Raw genomic sequence first — 15,511 nt, 5'->3', positions numbered from 1 at the left:
AAAATTTTTAAGCCAGCTTTTGGAAACTTGAACTGCTCTGTCAATAATCTGACAAATTTCGACGGTCTGGATAACCTTTTTTGGATAATCTCCTGTCTCTATGAGAAAAGTCATACTCAGTCTTACTGCTGGGAGTCCATGATTTTTCCCTTTGCTATAACCAGTCAGGATAAAAGCTGAACACAGTTGACTTACTATGTAAGGTGCCCTCGCAGATGCCGGCTGACGATGCAGGAAGGGACCAGTCAGGGAAGACGTGAGGTCAAGGGAAGTGGCAGGATACAGGGGATATATACTTTTCCACCTCCTTTCTTCCAACCCACGGATCCAGCTGTCCCTTTTGTGGTTTCTTCCCACACCAGTTTCCAATAATATTCACTTGTATCCATTTTTCCTTAAACAAGAATCGTTAGGTGAGCCAAGAGGACAACATTCTCCTACCTCTTTCCTGCTTTAGTAATATGACCTTTGTCCTACCCCGTGCACCGTCCCCCAGCACGCAGACACCTTAAGTGCACAGCTTAACTTGACTGCAGCGTCAGGGACTTTCAGGGTAAAAAGTGCATTCGTGAAAGTCAATCACACATCGGGTCTCAGGTTTCTCCACTTGGCACCGGTTTATAGCATTAAAGCAGTTCCTTTCAGGCGTTGCCCATTATCACCCCTCCTGCCGTCCATCACCCTTGCCTCAGGCTTGGGCTCTTAATCTCTGGTTCTTCTCACTAATGCACTTGCCAGCCCCAGACACGGGTACTTGCAGATTCTGCAGAACGAGGCTTTTTCCTGTCTTGGGCTCAGCACATCCTCTATCACTATCAGCATCCCTCAGAGACTTCAGCCCCTGCGGTCAGCTATGTCCCCCACGCCTCTGCTTTCTCCTCATCTTCTCTGCCCAGTCTGTGCTCCTATGCTTTGCCCAGCCCCTGCTCTCTAGCATATATGTTTTTGCATTTGCCTTTTTTTTTTTTTGCGGTACACGGGCCTCTCACTGTTGTGGCCTCTCCCGTTGCGGAGCACAGGCTCTGGACGCGCAGGCTCAGCGCCCATGGCTCACGGGCCCAGCCACTCCGTGCCATGTGGGATCTTCCCGGACCGGGGCACAAACCCATGTCCCCTGCATCGGCAGGCGGACTCTCAACCACTGCGCCACTAGGGAAGCCCTGCATTTGCCATTTTTTCCTCCGCCTGCTCACAAGAAGACTGGAGGGGGCAAACTGGATTCGGCATCACTAAATATCTTGGATGATATTCCCTCGGTTCATTTTTTTTCTATGTCTCTCTAATCCACTGTTTTCTAGCAAAAGCTTTCTTTGGATTTCTGACACCAACCCTAACAGCTTGAGTTGACCTGATGCCCTGAATAACTGTCTCCAGGGCTGAAGTCACAACAACAACATTCAGGTTATTATTAATAGTTATCATTGTCTTTTTAAAGAGACCCTTACTGTTATCTCTTTATATCATTTAATATTTATATTTAAATACAGAAACCTAAGCAGCTGTTGCCAGGGTCACTGCTTAGTTGGTGCACACTGAAGAAAGGAATGTTTTTTACTGACTCAGGGCAAATAATACTGAACTAGTGATTAGGACACGAACACCCTAAAAGAGCCAGAAAAGGAGGGAGAAACTGAATGATACTGAGTACCGACCACGTGCTAGACACTGCTATTCACTTTCTGACTTCATTATTTCTGTACTAGTCATTCTAGTTAGAAGAAAAGGACCTAGACTAAAAATTAAAAAAAAAAATTACACACCTGTAGAGCTAGGATTTGGACCCAAGTCAGTTTGTCTTCAGAAATCAATGCCGATTTTTTTTTCTCAAAAGAAAGTTCTACATAAATGCTAAACAGCAAAACCTCATCGTTAATTACATGAGGGAGTTTACATTTGCCTGCAAGTTACACCCTTTTTTTCCCGACTAAACTGCCAATGCCAGTAAAGTACGTCTTCCCACAATTTACTAGGCTTTTTGGTAAAGAGCTAAATGAAAGTGCTATCAAGCTAGTGAGGCAGAGAAGACCGAGATTCCAATAAAAACTTGCTAACTGGTGTGCAACACCACGCCCATTGAGAGTGGAACAACTCCTACAGAATAGAGACTGGTCTCTACATCGTTCATTAAGGGCTGGCTTAGACTTGTTGCGTTGGGTTAATGCCCAAGCCCGCCCTGAGAGGGTTGAAACAAACCCCCATGGAAAACACTATTGGTTATTTAGAATCTAGGGCATCGTGATGAACACGCTGTTTGGTGTTTTCCATGAGGCATTATTACTGTTGTTCCAAATTAGCAAGACATACGTGCGCTTACTTAATGTGTTTTCTCTTGATTTACATGCCCTTGCTTCTTAAATCATGTCCAGAAATCCTTAGGAAATATGAAAGGAATTTATCAAACGAACGTGTTATCTTTTCCTCCAGCAGAATGTCAGACCACTTCTTGAAAGATCCTCTCCAAATTCTTCAGCTCAAACCAATTTTCACAAACTTGAATATACACACCATAATTAGGAAGCCAATTTATTCAGTTCATTTGCATCCGTCCAAATAATTTTTCCTGACAGATGACTTCCGTTCTAAGTACCAAGTACTTCTTAATCCTCGGCAGGTTATTGCTGAGGATAAATGATTTCACATTTCTCATAAAGATGCCAGTCATTAAGAATATTAACACGAATTCCTTCCCCTTGAGTAGAAAGGAGATGTCATTTTAGCAGTGTTGCTGTGTCAGCCTTTCTATTGTCAAACACAACAAATGATGAGAAAATCAATTTACTGTTTAGAATTAGTCAAGTGAGGAATTCTTTGAAGTGGCTGTGCAGGGTTTTGCCTGGGCCCCGTAATCACATAAAAGCGGGTACTGTATATATGTTGGTAAAATGTTGTGAAGTTTAATGAGGACTGTTTGCTGCCATAGACCTTCCAGACATAATGTATCTCTGAAAAAGAATTCCCCACTCCTAAAATAGAGGTTTGATGAGCACCAGATGTGGTTCAAATGAACCCTTGTCCAACTGAACTAAGAATATATTCTGATCTGTATGAGGCACAGTCCAGAGACAGGGGAAGTGATTCTAAGCACAGCCTGTGTTGACGTTGGTGGTGGAGTTTGAATGTATTTATTTACTCCATAAAGCTTCTCTCATAAGGCAAAATGCAAATGAGCTTTTAATGAATACTTTCTAATAATTGGAGGATGTCATTCTTGCTGCTTACGAGACAATTCACAATTTTATTTTGTAATCTAAGATGTGTGGAAGAAAGCATTTCCACGGGTAGCCACAAACTTTAGAAAGATCTGTGTCCTGGCGATGATTTGCAAGTTTCACAACTCAGTTTCTCCACCCATAAAAGGAAGATTAGATCATTGTTCAAAAATGACAAGCATTTAATATTTGGAAATGACTAAATAATGAAGTGCATGGATTCTATAGAAATGCTGAGGAGAAAAGAAGATTAATTTCAAGCCAAAATCTAGTACAAACACAACCTTCCTATTGTAAATCTCATGAACAGGGAAAGAAATTACATCGAAGGCTTTGTTTCTAGGGCTGAGAATATTGTACATTAATATTGGGATGTTTCAGATGGGAAAAAATCTGCTTATTGTAATCTCTTGTCTGTAGAGATGCGAAAAATTCTTTCTGCTACATTGTTCCGAAAGAATGCTGTTAGTAAAGATTTAAATGACAGGCATAGCAGGGTCATCTTTTGATTCCTTTGCCTTTGGGCAGGACTACAGTTAAGCCATCTCAGGAAAGAGAACGATGCTGTTGCTCGCAAAAATCTCCAGGTGAGAATGGTAAAAATTAAAAAGAGCAGATGGGAAAGCTCACGGGCCTTAAAATTAATAAAGGTCAGTTTATTAGGTCAGTTCCGGCTAATTTCAGTTAAAAGTCATTTCTATTTGCCAATAGACTAATGCTTAGCAAAACTCCAAAGGATGTGATATTTAGCACTAGTTCTCTGAAAATTCCATTTCGTATTAGCATTAATGTCTGGTCATTGTTTTGTTCACCTCCTCTTCACCCTGTGGGGGAGGGAGGGACTCCTGTCCTAGGGTTCTGGGGTGACCAAACATAGGACATCTGACTTGGGACACAGGGGATCAAGAACAGTTTACTAGTCACATACACTAATGACCCAGGGGAAGCAGACACTTCGTGCCACATGGGGCAACACAGAGGCACATTTGGGAACAGAGGGAACAAGAAGGAGCTGGGGGGCACTATTTACAATAGCCAGGACATGGAAGCAACTTAAATGTCCATCTACAGAGGAATGGATAAAGAAGATATACACAATGGAATATTACTCAGCCATAAAAAGGAACGAAATAGTGCCATTTGCAGAGACGTGGATGGACCTAGAGATTGTCATACAGAGTGAAGTAAGTCTAAAAGAGAAAAACAAATATCATATAATATCGCCTATATGTGGAATCTGGAAAAATGGTAGAGATGAACTTATCTGCAAAGCAGAAATAGAGTCACAGATGTAGAGAACAAACTTATGGTTACCAAGCATGGGGGTGGGTTGAATTGGGAGATTGGGATTGACATATACACACTACTATGTCTAAAATAGATAACTAATGAGAACCTACTATATAGCACAGGGAACTCTACTCAATGATCTGTGGAGACCTAAATGGGAAGGAAATACAAAAAAGAGGGGATATGTATATGTATGACTGATTCACTTTGCTGTACAGCAAGAAACTAACACAACATTGTAAAGCAGGTATACTCCAATAAAAATTAGTTTTAAAAAAAGAGGGAGCTCTGGGGAGCAGGCTCTGTAGTAACAAGATGGTAAGTGGTACCCTGGTTCCCAGGGACGATGTGATTGGCCTGTTGCAATGACTGTGTGGGCTGGCAGGGAAGTGAAACCTATTAAGATGAGGACCAGGTGGAGTGATGATGCCCAGCTATTGGGGACTTAACCACTGGGGGGAGACTTTCCCACTTCGGTGGGAGCATTGCAGGTAAAAGTAGGGGAACTCACAGCCCTTTGGGGACCCATGAGGCTCAAAGATGTCAAAGCAGCACGTGAAATCTTAGACTTTACAAGCCATGCAAGCTATGTGGACTTATGGGAGACTCACTTCCCCTTGGCTATACTGACCCCTTTAAGAGTCATGTCTTCGCCACACCTATGAGTAATGTCTTCGCCACACCTATGGTGTCTCCTGTGAAAAGAGTCACTTTTGATTGGACTGATAACCATGGGGGCATAAGCAGTTTTCTAGCAGGAGTACTCTCAGGCCAAGGCTGTATCAGCTAGATGATTCATGTGGAAGTATCCTCTGCTACTTGCTTTGATTTGAATGAAAGGAGGAAGAGAGCCCTAAATCATCCAGACAAATTACATATTTACTCCTCACTTGATCTTCATTTGCCACAAGGTGAACGTTGACTAATTTAGACTCCGAGCCAAAGAGACGAGAAATGGTCTATCGAGCCAAAGTCAAGAGTATGCCTGCCTTCAGTTTTCAAGAAGAACACTGTCAGGAAACACAATCAGGTCAGACTTTCTCTCACTTTCCCTGCAATTTAACCACTGGGGAGATAAAGGACTCAGGGAGACCTGGGGTTCCAGGCAGAGCTTGGACATCTGAAGTTAATGCTGGGCCTGTTATAAAACCGTGGGCAAGGCACTTAATCTCTCTGAACCTCAAGCTGTATACCTTTTTAATGAAGAATTTAAACTAGGTCTAGAGTTTCAAAATAATTTTTTCTTAGTAGCAAAGCCCTTGTTTTAAACAAAGTCTAAAGTCACTCTATAAAACAGACGGAAATGAAGCTTCTTTGTTTGAATCCAGTGAACGGCACCCAAGCCCAGTTGACTTGGTCTCCTCCTCACATCTGCTCCCTCCGTATCCCCCCCAACCCCAAATTCCTGAAGCACTTGGAAGTCTAGTGCTCCTCGGAACCCAGTCTGAAAACTAGCAGATGAGATTCTAAGGTTTCTTCCAGCTTTCAGCAGAATGGAAAAATCACAGACAGACTTAGATTCAAACACCACTGTCGCTTCCTAAGCTGTAGGACCAGTTTTCCCATCTGTGAAATGAAGATTTTTTTTTTAAACAGTTCTATTTTAGGACAATCGCTATGTTAAGAATGCATGTAAAGCATCTAGCCAGTGCCTGACACCTAGCCGGGTCTCACACATGGTAGCAATAACAATGGTTATGGCTCTGACTTGAGCAGAACCAAAAGAGAGATCTTACATGTGAACAACTGAATTGCAGTGAGGCCACTGTCCTTCCTGAAGCCCAAACCTCAAGAACTGGAGGCCAAAATTCCCCCTTAGAACCTGAATCCGTTTTTATTGTTCCAAATTAGTGGAAGCAGGAAAATTCTTCTAACTCACTGAACATTCTGTGTGCATGGGAGAGCGTGTCGACACGCCGCAAGTCTCTTAAATGACATCCCGGTCCATCCAGCCACCACGGATGGCGTTGACAGCACACGGCTTTCACCGGAGACTAACAGGGGAACGTCCTGAAGAACACTTGAACGCTTAGCCCCAGAAATTCAACACCTGACAGCTCGCGTTCTGTATTTCACCCCATATCATAAATCACCAGAGAGCTATTGTCCTCATGTCGAGCTGCTGTTGTGATAGTCTGCATTCTTTCCACAGTGGAGAAGTTGTCTCCTAAAACACACCCCAGAAGACTGTGATTTCTGAAAATCTCACCTTTCGGGGACTTTTCTGGCCTCCTAGGAAGTAAGTTCCACTTCAGAGGTCTCCTGATGTGCAGTAGCAGGAACTCAGCAGAGGCCAGAGTTCCCGGTACCCTCATGAACACATGTCCTAAAGGAATGTGACTCAGGTTAGACATTCCTCTCCACTTTTTATAAAGCTTTCTTTCTTTCTTTTTTTTTTTTTAATTTATGAAAATTTCCAATACCCCAAAGTAAAGGCTATCACAAACCCTCCTGGGCCCACTGCACAGCCTCAAGAGCCCATCAACATGGGCTTTCCCCTGAGCCCATGGAGGTTACATGGGGCCCCTCCACCCTAAGACGGATGGCCCAGGTGACACCACGTCGGCTGTCAGCTGAATTTCGTCAACGCTCATGAAGTGCCCTGTCCTAGGCCACCCCAGAGAACCACACAAGACCCCAGACTTATGAAACCCAGACGCACATGAAGAATTACGTGCCGGGTCAATGGGGGGAAAAGAAGGGAAATTGGGGAAATCTTGTGGGAAGATGGGATCTGAACCGTGCTTTGAAGGAAATGGGAGTGAGGACATTCCAGGCTGAGGGGGAGGATGTGAGGAAGGGCCGTAGGGGAAGGAACGGAAAGGCCTTCTTTAGAAAATGATTCATATTCTCATGAGCTGCAGTAGGTGAGGGGCCGTAGGGTGGGAAGCGGGTAATTAGTGCGGTGACACGTGGAAGCCACGAATGCCAGGAGGATGAAGCATCTCACATGTTGGGCAGCAGGGCCAGGAACAGGGCAGGAAAATAATGATCTAAGAAAACTGGAGGTAGCAGGATGGGGGAGGGAGGGTCGCAGGGAGGATGGGTGCTCAGAGTGAACCAGAACTTTCTCAGACCCAAGCTCTGGCCTAAAGAACAGTCTGGCTGGCTGTCTTGCTCCCACAGAGAGAAAAAAAAGCAGGGGCCCACGGAGATTGAAAATAGAGGATGCACACAGAGGGTTCGGCCCTGGCCCAGGGAACACCCCGCAAACCGTCATTAGGAAAACAAGCGACCAGGACGAAAGCAAAGCAACAGAAGCACCTGGTCTGAGTCTAAGCAACATCCGTGTTTACTAAGCACTTGGTCTCTGGAACGTCTGCCTTTCCAAATACCACATCTTCCTCATCCACTCCGTCCCGCCACGGGCGGCTACTGTGCCGGGGAAGGGGGAGCCGGGACCGCAGCCTGGAAGCCCTGCCTACCCCCTCCCACTGCCCCTCCCTCCGAGGAGCCTCCCCGCGTGGCCGGCCAGCCAGCTGCAGCTCCGTTTGTTTGCCGAGGTTTGCATACACATATTGAGTTGCCTCTTTTTCCAGCCAGTTCAGCAGTGTCCCGAAGTTCACCCCCAGTGTAGCTTCTGCCTCAGCTCCACCCCTTCTTGGAACTGCCTTTTGTTTGTCTGGCAGCCTTGGTTCTATGGGGGTGTGTGATGATAATAATACGTGGGCTTATATAACCCTCTGCATCTCGCAAGCACTTCGCAGACCGGCCTTCATGCATCCCCGGGCCCGTGTCAGGCTGGGCGGCTGGAGCGGCTAATAGGAAACCCCGACCCGAGGCGCCGAGACCAGGAGGGAGGGCAGAGGGGGTCAGAGGCCGGGCCTTCCCGGCCCCTCGCGCCCGGAGGTCAGGGAGATAAGAAACAATGACTGTCGCCCCCAGAAGGAGGAAGGAAGCCCCGCTCCCACCTTATCTCTGCTCCTCCGCAAGCTCCCAGTTCCCAGAGCTTGTTCTCCAGAGAAGATTTTAAAGGCGACTTTTGTAAGTATGATGCTCTGCTTTTTCTTTCGAAAGGAGGGAAACAAAGTTTCCTTACTGCTCTTGTCCATTTCATCGTATGTATTAGCGAGAACGGGTTCCCGCACTCAGACGCTGCCATGATGGGAAGTGTGTTTCTGGCTAAAGTCCTCCACCCAGATGGGGCCCCTCCTAAAAGTAATAGGAAGGAAAAGAGGTTTCTGTTGATAATTCACTTATTAACAAAATAGCACCAAGAGGAAGTGCTGAAATTGCCCCTTTCCCCGTGTCCTGGTCCTGGTGGTGGCTGACTGTTCTCCACACTCACACACACATCTTGCCCTACAAAGGAGCCTTGGTTATTCACCTGGCTTCTTAGGCATCCAGAAACGATGCAGCAACTTCCAGCTTCAATTTCTCTGCTTTCAGTGCTCACAGTTTCAGGCAAATATAGTTGTTGGAATTTTCTTTTCACACTATGAAATAAATCCCATTTTTTGGCGTAGGCTTGAAACTTGCACTGGCTTGTGTAAACTCTGCAAAACACGGTAACTAGAGTGGACGTGTGAATTCTTACTAAGTTTTTCACTGCATAGCTGAAGGGTCTAAATATTAAAGGAACATGGGCACAAACTTCTTAAGCACTGGCAAAACCCCAAGCTCTGTTATTGAACTATGTGTCTGTAAGGGATGCTGAATTAACAAGAGTATTTTTCTCAGGGGTGATGCTCATGGCTTTGAGAAATTGTCTTTCAACAAAAGATGAACTTAAAACTCTAGGATAACACTGAGAGAGATACAATTTCTGAACATTTAGAAAGTGTGATTCACTAAGTGAATAAGCCAAGAAAATAAAGTTCTATTTTGGGTAGTTGTTCAATTTGCATTTATAAAACCATGATTATAAGTTGATGTACTATGAGATATGGAAAATTAGTCATTATTTCAGGTAAGAAAACTAAGAAATATAAATTGACAGTAATGTAGAAAAGCAAGGCCTCTCACTTTTAGTGCCGTTAAGTGCTATGATGAATCCATTGAGTTTGATTGCTTTTATCTTTAGATGAACAGCTATGAAAACCACACATAATGTGTGTATACCAGTGTGTGTGTGTGTGTGTGTGTGTGTGTGTGTGTATAAAAGAGTTCAGGATACCCAAATGTATGTATATATTTAATTAAATATACATATATATATTTAATCAGCCTGAACTCATATTTGTTGTAGCTCTCCAGTGTTCAGTATCTTACATGATAGTGTAATACCCAAAATAGACCAAGTGGAAAGATTTCATATCAAATTTCAGAATGCAATAGAGCTATTTATTCATTATTTATTCAACAAACATGGGAAACATTATAAAAGTAGGTCTATTTTTAAGATTCCCTTTAAATGACATTTCCACTTAAAATTCTCTGTGGCTTCCAAGAAATTCTAAGGCATAATTAAAGTTGAAAATAAGACTGGACTCTACTTGGTTTTGCCCCTAAATTTAAAAGTGAGCTGTCAATACTAAAATTCTATACTCTAGCTAATTTTGTTACAAAGATCAGCCACATAATCTCAACGTTAGCCTCCAAAGCATACTCAGTCATGGCAGAAAGAACACAAACTATGATGGGATCTGGATTGGAGGTTTGGTTTTGCCATTACATGGTTATGCGACCAGCAGCAAGGTCTTTCAGATTTTCAACCTCAGGTTTCACCTCTATAAATGGAGACCGGGCTTCCCTGGTGGCGCAGTGATTGAGAGTCCGCCTGCCGATGCAGGGGACACGGGTTCGTGCCCTGGTCCAGGAGGATCCCACATGCCGTGGAGCGGCTGGGCCCGTGAGCCATGGTCACTGAGCCTGTGTGTCCAGAGCCTGTGCTCCGCGACGGGAGAGGCCACAGCAGTGAGAGGCCCGCGTACGGCAAAAAAAAAAAAAAAAAAAGACCAATACTACTTACCCCAAGGAGAGGATTGTTGAAAGGACTGAAAGGAAATAATATATGTAAAGTACCTAGCACAGTGTCTGAAAATAGCAGTTTCATTCAATTTTAGGGCTTTTCCATTTACTCTCTTTTTTCATCTTTGATTCAGTGCCTTGGTTTTTTGAGCATTTACTGTGTATTGCATGCTGTGCTGAACACTAGTGATACCAAAATGAAGAAGGTTAATATCCTGCCCTGGAAGAGTTCCTCATCCAAGGAAACAGACCAAAACAACAGATTAATTTTCTTAACAGTATAACACCTGCAAAAAACGGAAGTGTGTTGTGATTAAGTGACAGAATTGAGGCCCGAGTCATTTTCCCCAGTGAAAGTCGAAGGAACTTTTACAAAGATGATGTTGATTGGTGTGACTTTTAAAGAATCAGCAGGAGGTGTGGAAGGACATTTCAGAAGGGAAGAGCATTGGAGAGTGGACTTTGTGAGCCAGGGGAGGGGGAACTGGTTTCAGTTGGTGCTGGAATGTTGAATCCAGGGAATCTGGAGATTTAGTCAGGGGTCCGATCATGGGTATTGTGGTGCTTCATGCTGAGGGGTTTGGACCCATTACTCTAGTAAAACTCAAACTCATGCTCATGAGTCTTTTTGGACCAGCTCATGATCCAAAAAAGTTTGTTTTATAGGTTCACATCCATATAAAAAGCTTGGGCTGAAATATGTCACCTACATCACTAAGACATTATTTGGTTCAATAGACTATTTGGTTTATTTTGTTTGTAGCAAACCCATCTCAATGATGGAAGCGTTGCAGCACAACCTCCTTACCTACCCAGATCTGGCACTTTCAAGATTACTCTTGAGCCAATGGAGAGACAAGGAAGGACTCTGCTTGGGGTTGAGAAGGCGGAGACTAGATGTGATTTATGTTTTAGGAAGATTTTATATAGATCTCTACTCTCCAGTGTGGAATGTAGGTTAGGCAAAGGCCTAGGGGGTGATAATGCTATAAACTAGGAGACCGATTAAAAGACTACTGTCGGGGCTTCCCTGGTGGCGCAGCGGTTGAGAGTCTGCCTGCCGATGCAGGGGACGCGGGTTCGTGCCCCGGTCCGGGAAGATCCCACATGCCGCGGAGCGGCTGGACCCGTGAGCCACGGCCGCTGAGCCTGCACGTCCGGAGCCTGTGCTCCGCAACGGGAGAGGCCACAGCAGTGAGAGGCCCGCGTACCGCAAAAAAAAAAAAAAAAAAGACTACTGTCGTAAACAAGTGAGAAGTGCTGAGGGCCTGAGCAGTGTAGGTGGACAACAGGGCACAGATTCCAGAGATATTTAGAAGATGAAACCTTCTCAACTTGAGGACTGAATGAAGGAATGAAGACAAAGGAAATGTCTATAATATTAGTTTTAAGTTTGGTCAACTGGGTAGCTATAATAGAATGCCATAAAACAAGAAGAGGTACACGTTCATAGAAGGAAATTGAGTTAATTGGGGTAATGTTGGCTTGAGAGGTTAAACTGCAACATCAAGTAAAATTAAAAGTCGGTTTTGTGGACTTCCCTGGCAGTCCAGTGGCTAAGACTCTGGGCTTCCAATGCAGGGGACGTGGGTTCCGATCCCTGGTTGGGGAACTAAGATCCCACGTGCCGCATGGCGCAGCCAAAAAATAAAAAAAAATAAAAGTTGGTTTTTGTTTAATCTTTTTTTTACATAAGTGGTATTGTGTTTGTTTGTTTGCTTGTTTTACCATGTTGTGTTAGTTTCAAGTGTACAGCAAAGTGATTCATATATATATCTATTCTTTTTCAGATTCTTTTCCATTATAGGTTAGTACAGGATGCTGAGTATAGTTCCCTGTGCTATACAGTAGGTCCCTGGTGGTTATCTCTTTTATATATAGTAGCGTGTATATGTTAATCCCAAACTCCTAATTTATCCCTCTTCCACCCCTTTCCCCTTTGGTAACCATAAATTTGTTTTCTATGTCTGTGAGTCTGTTTCTGTTTTGTAAGTAATTTCATTTGTATCGTTGTTTTTAGATTCCACATGATATTGCTTATATGTGGAATCTAAAAAAATGATACAAATGATATTGCTTATATATAAAAAGTGGTTTTTAAAAAGTATAAAATTGCCAGATTTATCTTAGAAGTTTAGAGAAGAAACATAAAAACCAGGCTCTCCCCATTATGTTCAGTTCCCCCAAGAAATGTCAGTCTCTGGGCTCATGGGGCTCTGAGCTTTCATCTCGTATCCCCGCTGTTGAGTGGATTGTTTCCCATTCACTCTTCAACAGGAAGGCCATGTCCAGAGCAGTCTTGCCAATAACTTTGTAAACCCTCAAAATGAGAAATATGTACATCCTCTGAGCCTTCAGAAATGAGCGGAGACTGGGAAAAAGATCCGTGTGCAAGTAGAATATTTATTCATAAAGAACACATACTCATGAAGAATTTACACTTATTCATCAAGAAGCAGCTCTTTCTTTAGCAGGGTTTTTTCACTTCCCTTGAACTGGGGGCCCACTCAGAGACTAAAGTAAAAGAGGAAACTTCTAAGACTAAAGCAAAGGAGATGATTTCTTACCTGGGCATGATGTACCCCACAAACATTTCCTTCTTCTTCAGGCTGAGCAGGAAATTCTTCCCATTGCCTTGAATGGTGGGTAACTGGAAAGGAGAGGTATGTCACGTTTGTGAGTTTTTACAAGATAACAACGGGAAGACTTTTAACATTTAGAATGAATAGAAAACAATCTAATTAGCAGACAGGAAGCTGAGGTCTGATTACTTGATAACCTTAGTTTTCTTATACCCTTTCACATCTTCTATGGCAAAGCCTCTATCAGATTTCCTGGATTTCAGAGCTCTCAACCCCACCTGAACACTTCAGAGCAAATACCATTTATTACAAAAGGGGCTGAGCCCCAGCCTTCATGGTTAGGCTCACAAAGTCGTATAATATTTCCTCCTGGTAGGTAAACTGTATCAACACATTTAAAAGCAGATTTATGAAGCTTTTGTCACCTCTAAATATAAAGAGTTTTATCACTCATCAGAAAGATAGTATTTGATTGTAATCTGAATTCCATCTGGCTTCTGATAGCTCACTTCAAATTCTCCAGACTTCAGAGATTATCTTTGGTTTTTGAGATGATGAAGAGGTTTCTATTTTTGCTAAAAATGCTTCCACAATAAAAAAAAAGAAAGAAAGAAAGAAGAGACCCAGAAAAGAACTGTTACTATCTCAATTATACAAAATAATCACCAAATATACACTTTAGAATAGGATGAGCTTGTATCATGGGAAAGTTTATTCTTTAAAGAAGGAGTAAGATATGTTGGAGGGAATTCCCATTAGCATGATTGAAAGGATGAAGAATATACCGAGCTTCCATATACGGTGCTGGCCATTCTACTTTTAGGTTACTCAAGCCATTTAAAGTCTTGGCATCCTAAGCAAGGGCTACAACTTCACAGTCTTTTTGGGTTTGCTGGCATAATGACTGAGTCCAGGCTGGGTGCTGCCTGAGCCACTGTACTGTCCTATGCAGTGTTTGAAGAGGGCTGGGGTGCGGCTGTTCTGTCCCCCAGACACCTGAGTCCAGAATATTGCTGAATTTTGCTTCATTTCTGGGCTCTATGGAAAGCTGGAAGCTCCCCAACTCTCTCGGGTTTGGCTTCCTGTTCACATGTTTTCTGGTCTCATGTCACTGTGCATGAAGTAATAGTCCCACATGCGTGCACCGTCCACATGGCAAGATTTGTGTGGCTCGGTGGAAGCTTTCTCATGAGGACATTTTGGACCTTCCAGCCACTCCTTAGGGAAAGCCGTTTGGAACCGGTTATTACTTTCCAAGGTGAAGGGAGCAGAGAATGCATTTCTGCGACAGGCTAAAGCCACTTTTAGGAGACAATTAAAGGACAGCTGCTTAAGAAAAAAACAAACATTTCTTCTACACATCTATCTAAACGCATGTATGTGTACAGTATAAAGAAAGGCCTCCAATCCACAGTTTTAAAATATCAGTTACTGTTTCAGCATTTCACTAACTATGAATGGTGCTAGTGTTTTCCACCGGGACTGTTATTTTAATGACATTTCTCTGCAGCAAAATCTGATGAGTTCACAAAGTTTGAGAGCCAGGAAGTGCAGCTCAGTTTCTGAACAACCGAGAAAGCCAGGAGAGCTCAGTTCAGTCATCTACTTGCTTTCCAGCATGGATGCCTAAGTGCTAAGAGCAATAACACACTAATACAGAGAGAGAAGCCAAACCAAACTTTTAAAAGTACAGCTCTTAAACCATCAAACTTAACCTCCCGACATATTATCAGCAGGTGAAATTCTGGCGCACACCCACACTTATTTGTGGATGTTAATGTCAAATGAATGGGCACATGTGCCAACATTTTATAGAAGTTTAGAGCAGGAAGTGATTTTGGAGGTCTTCCAATCTTACCTTTTATTTTACGAACAGAGAAATTGAGACTCGTGTGAGTTCACTCCAGACACACACACACATATATACATCTGAGTCTTAGGCCGAGTCATTGCTTGCAGAAACTATGATAGGTCTGGCTTAAGAAAAAGGAAGGACAAAATGACCCAAAGCTGGGCCAGTGGTTCCCTGTTCCATTCAAGTTTGTGTGGCCCAGCTTTAGGGCTGTGGGCCGCTCGTTTATTCTTGCTGCAGGAGCTATTCAGGGTCTCAGATTAGATACACTTGACCAAAACTTGAATAAACTCCCAGACAACCCAAGGGTCAATGAGTGACTCAGATCCTGACTACACTGCGATGCTTCATCAGTGCAAGGTGTTCTGGGGCCACATTGTGATTAGAGCATAGAATGTAGACAGAGCCCCAAGTACAACTCTCACACTTCGGAATCTGAAAACCTGACCAGAGAGACGAGACCTTCCCCCATCTAGGCAGCAGTGGAGACCCTCTCACTAGATGCTACATCGTGTAGCACAGATTTTAAGTGTTCTAAGTGTTCTGGGGAAAGAGAAAAATGAAATTGAGGTGGTCAGCTGATCCCAGAGGGGTACTTAGAATTTTCATGTGTGGAGGGAATAAAGGTAAACTCTTCTAGCAGAAATGAAAGCATGGAGAGGGTCTCG

At 43.5% G+C, this 15,511-nt stretch overlaps 1 protein-coding gene across 5 annotated transcripts in view; it reads left to right on the top strand.

The window, feature by feature from the left end:
- The window catches only part of SULF1 (sulfatase 1), a gene marked incomplete at its 3' end in the record, with an annotated part of 164,935 nt that overhangs the window by 16,353 nt on the left and 133,071 nt on the right, over nt 1-15,511 (top strand). Inside the window, exon 1 of one of the 5 annotated variants that reach the window (XM_082601333.1) lies at nt 8,224-8,483. The exons of the other annotated variants lie outside the window; for them this stretch is intronic. Of the gene's footprint in view, nt 1-8,223; nt 8,484-15,511 lie in introns of those variants that run through there. 5 annotated transcript variants of the gene reach the window in all.

Source organism: Mesoplodon mirus (genome assembly GCF_964341445.2).
Source record: "Mesoplodon mirus genome assembly, chromosome: 16".
NCBI classification, from domain to species: Eukaryota; Metazoa; Chordata; class Mammalia; order Artiodactyla; family Ziphiidae; genus Mesoplodon; species Mesoplodon mirus.
This window is presented reverse-complemented; position numbering and strand designations above follow the sequence as displayed.